This window comes from Megalops cyprinoides, chromosome 4 (genome assembly GCF_013368585.1).
Source record: "Megalops cyprinoides isolate fMegCyp1 chromosome 4, fMegCyp1.pri, whole genome shotgun sequence".
Lineage (NCBI taxonomy): Eukaryota > Metazoa > Chordata > Actinopteri > Elopiformes > Megalopidae > Megalops > Megalops cyprinoides.
This window is the reverse complement of record NC_050586.1, coordinates 17,617,466-17,622,500: the sequence shown is the minus strand read 5'-3', so window position 1 is coordinate 17,622,500 and position 5,035 is coordinate 17,617,466.

The window sequence follows — 5,035 nt, the reverse complement described above, 5'->3', positions numbered from 1 at the left end:
GGATATGAGAGTTGAACTGTAATTCCCATAATAGCCATAATTTAAGGGCCATGTATACTGTCCTGTAAGGCTGATTAATAATATTGTAAAATGATCATGATTTCTGTAACAATATACAATCTGTAAAACAGTTTGAATTGGGTGATAAGTATCAATAACATGTCACTTCCTCAATTACAATTTCTTCATGAGTGGAGCATCAGGAAATAGGGAAAAGGCAAACAAGCTTAGCTAGGCCCTGCTAAAGGACAAGAGAAGGCTGATGATCTACGTGCAACTGAACTCTAATCACATTTTGATTTGAGATGGCAGAGAGTACGTTGCCAGGGTATACCACAGGCAGAATGCACGAACATATATTTGTGCATGTTGCACTTCAGCCAATCCTGTAGCAGTGGAATGACATTACAAATTTTAAGGTGTTCTTGAGAGGTTGACAGATTTGCTTGCTAGCAAATTTAGATGATTTCAGGAGTGGGAGATGCTGTTGATCTGTGCCAGAGGGATGAGAAACTAGAAATTGTCAGGAAAGCAAACTTGCTAAATTTCCTTGAACTTTGGCAGTAAAGGAAGGGTGGTCTACATTTTCATACTGGAAAAAATAGTGAGTCATTGATGAGATTTGGTAAAGAAGGCTATTAAGGGCATAATTGTGAGGAAAGGTATAAGGAAGATGGGTTAGTGGGAGTATGAGGTCATAGCAATAGTGCCAAAGGGTCTATTAGTACTGCTCCAGCAGCAACAGGTTTGCCAGTGGCCTTCCAGATTTCTTTGGATTGATTCCAACAGTATGGTTGTTGTATATGCATCTGTGCTAATGCCATTTCTATTGCATGTAAAAATGGGAACTGATTGGTTTTACAAGGTGCAGTGTCTGTCAACATTGTGATGTCACTGCAACCAGAGCCACAGGTTTGCCTTGTCTTGGCCAATCAGGACACTGAAGGACATGCACGGGAGTGACAGTTGAGTACATCGTTGCATGTTTCTCAGGCAGGACCCACACTCACTGTCTTCCATCCTAACCAAACACAGATACAATACCTGAGTACAGTGACAGGAACACTTGCTTGCATGGTTCCATTCACATGAGTTTATGAGACTTAAGAGTTCAACTTAATTTGCCTTGCTGATTTGAAACGGGCATTATTTGCATTAAAAATTGAAGTCATTTGACCTTTTGGTAACTTAATAGTTCTGGGAAATGTGAAATAACTCCCCTAGCTGTGCATTAAAGGTAATGGAGACAGCTAAAAATTGAAAAAAATTACACACGTTGGCATAATTCCAGTGTACAGCCACAGGTTTGCCTCTTGCTGGCCAGTCAGGACACAGAAGTGGTAGGCATGGAAGTGACCCACACTTACTCTGGTTTTTAGCTGTGGCCCTCCAAAAATTTCACATCGTGAAAGATGGAGATGACATTTGGACATCATGCTGCCTTACCAGTAGACACCTCTAATAGAGTTTGGGGTAATTTGGGATGAGTGACACTCACTGTTGAGTGGCACACCCTGGAACCACTGCCTCCGTCTGCTTGAATGCCAAAGGTCTAATGCCCTTTTTATTTTAATTGCAGTATTGAAAGAGGCAATTGGTCACCACTATGGCCCCCTATAAGGCCCCCAGCATGGAGCAATCTGAAAGAACAATGGGATTTTCTACTTCTATCTCTCTGGTCTTTGTACAGATAACTAACAAAATAACATGGACAATGATTTGTTTACCACAGTCATCCATACAAAAGCCAGAGAAGCCACAGGCATAGTCATCAATTACAGCAGCAAAATGGCCAATCTTTCATAGCTGATAAACTTTTTATAAGCAATATTTCATCTACAGAATGGCACAGAGATCTAATCTGTGAGGCTGTATCTGTTTGTCACCGGTGTTGCAGTGTTTGCATTTATCTAGGTTTCTCAGCTGTAGCACATGCGAGACAAACGCCTCCAATGTAATGGTTTGTCAGCGCTAAAAATTGTCTGTGGGTCAGTAATAGAAAGCGGTGGCCCAAATTGTCCTCATGGGATCCACCTCAAAGCTTATCGAAATCCCCACGAGCCAATTATTCCTTTCACCTGTCAATGGAACGCCTTTCATTAGCTCGACATGTACCTGCAGGCTCTGTAATATCTTGCTGTCGCATGCCACCTCACTCCGTCCACAATTTAAGCATGCGGTGTGCAGCAAAACTAATCCAGGTTACACTCTGCAGATAAATGAGCGCTGGAGTCTGCACATGTCGAGGAGCTAAGGGAAATGCCTGAAAAAATTCCAGAAAGATCAGGTTCATTATGATGCCTGAGCCTGAACTGAGCTACAAATGCTGAGATATTTTTGTTTCACAATATTTCAGTACATCTGGCATATTAAGGATAATGGATATTGTGTAAACAAGAAATGTACACCCCCCCCAACACAGACGCACACACACATGCACACACACGCTCGCTCCTTGTTTTCTCTCCGTATGAAAGCATCAACAGTCATTTCTTCCCCTCCTCCTCTCTCCCTGCCAGGCAGTGCCAGCCTTGTTGTTTTTCTTATTCAGGGTTTTCTAATTATGGTCTCGCCTCATTCTGCCACTGTTCCTTCAGACGGTAAATTCCAGGACCAGAGCATGAGTGCGAGGACCGGGTGAGTCTTTCCATTGAAGGTGGAGGCAGTCCAGCCTATGAATACCAATGCTGGGACAGCCCCCAGCTCCTGCCTCCCTCCCTTCCTCTGACTGCCATGGACGGATCGCACCGGCGCTGCCACACGCAGCCCCAGTGCACGCATTTTATAATTGACGGCAGTCGTCCCTTTCCCCTTCGGGCCACGAAAGGATTGTGAATCCTTAAGACATCCACACCACTTCCGTGGCTTTAAAAAATACCTCGTTCTCAACCTCCCCTGTTTACCTGTATACCTATGTGCTGCAAGCAGCCGTGTTAATTATGCTGTGACACTGTTTGAAGCAATGAGAGGGGGATGATGTATCACTCGACGACAACTGGTTGTATTTGATGAATTGAGGGTATTAGAAATGCTTCTCATGAAAATTCCGGTCTTTTCTCGGATTTGCCATATTAATCTCCTGCTCTCTTTTTCCATACCACCGCCTGTTGCAAATAATTTCTGTCCCCAGCCCCCTCCTGCCCCCCCACATATTTGCGTCTAGCTCATAGAGGGAGATTAGTTTCTCGGGGCATCTCTCTTACAGTAATCTTCCCGGCACGGAGGTGATAAATTGGCTCTGTTTTTTACGGCGTCTGCCTACCAGACTAACGACTCCACGGGTGGCAGCTGGAAGATTTTTTCCTGTGTTTTAACCCAGTAATTGAAATTTCGAATCTCTCAAACCTGGTACTGGGGAATTCATTAGATCTCAAAAAAAGAGAATCTTTTCCCTCTTTTTTTTTTACCTGACCTAATTTTTTTCTGTCTCGCTTGCTGCAGAAGTGGGACGGTGGGGTAGTGGTGGTGGTGCGGGGGTCTCATTCACATTTGATTCCAAGCCCTCGCTCAGTTCCCAAGGTCGTGCTGAATATGTCAAATGGTCAACTGACTTTAGGGCCAGCAGCCAGCTGGAAATAAACAAAGGGGTTCAATCGATGGGTAAATGAGAGCAGGATGGTGGGATTCAGAGGTGTAATTGGGAGCTGGGTTCAGTCCTGGGACTGAGCGGCGTGCAGCTCTTCCCCTGCTATCGATTGCTTGCTCCCGCAGATGGGTGGTTGCCGTGGAAAGGTGCTGGGAGGTCAGCGGTGTGGAACGTGATGCCTGGGTCAGTAGCTCATCTTGGCCCTTCATTCTGGTCTCTGATTGCGAGGCTGCGATTGGTACTACCGTGTGGATCCTGACACAACATTGCCCTCATCTCCCTGCACTTTCGGACCTTTCCCATATGTGTGAGCACAGCAGTGCAGGTGAGACTACTGGTGGGGGTGGGTTGTTCTTCCTCTTGTTTCCAGTAACCACCTCAGCTGAAGTCACCTTGCATTAATTTGCCTCCTGAACTGGCCTCCCCTCCTGAGACACAGTGCACCCTCCAGGGCTGCATGGTTTCTGGGTGCCAGGCTGGTGGGTTGTGTTGAGGGGGACTGTCAAATCTTTAAAGTGATATAGAGTGCACTGCCCACCAACTCAGGCTTTCTCGCAATGCAGCCAACCTTGTTTATAAGCTTCCATGATAAGATACTCTAACCGTAATATGCCAACCATGAAATAGTGTCCCTCCAGGGATTATGGCCCAATCCCTCAGCCTCTGGCTCCATACACGCACACGCAGACACACACTTCTATGCAGGGTGCCATTTTACTCTTGGAATGTGCTTTCCCCCACAGAGGAAGAAGGTGCGATTTAAGCCGTCCGCTTTCATTTGCATCCCCAGGACTATTTTTAGGAGGCAGAGAGCTAAAAAGCTGTCAGATGCTCCACGCGTGCTTTCATCCTCTGAAAAGCCTTGTGTCTCTCCCCTCTCCTCCACACTGCCACCATCCCACTGTGGTCTCTGAGGCCTGTTTCCTAGAAGGCAGAGGGGGCTGAAACTGCATCTCATCTGCCCCCCCACTGATGTTCCTTTCTGTGTGCTTTTTGTTTTGCTTGCGCCAGTGAGAGGGAGGCACTGTACTGCACGTTTTCTGTCAGGCTGTCAGCCCATTGATTTGAGAGGTAGTTCATTAACTTGTCTCTCTATTTACCATCGTTAGACTGACAGTCACTGTCATTCAGCTCTGCTTGATTCACCCTGTCTCTCTCGCATTTGCCTGCACATTGATTCAGAAAAGCTCAAAGGTAGCAAACCCTTCTTTCTCTATTTTTTTTCTTGGTGACCATGTCCCTGTTGAATGTTGAAATGGATTGGAGTGTGCAGAATGCTAAATGCAATTTCAGACAGCTCTTACTGTGGCTATTGTGGAACTGAGCTCCTAGTTTATTACTTAGAGGTCTGTTCATTAAAAAACATTTTGCTGTTTAAAATTTGATAAGCACATTAAAGTAAATGAGATTGAATAATCTGCAAAGATTTACTGTTGTATCTTCCCAATA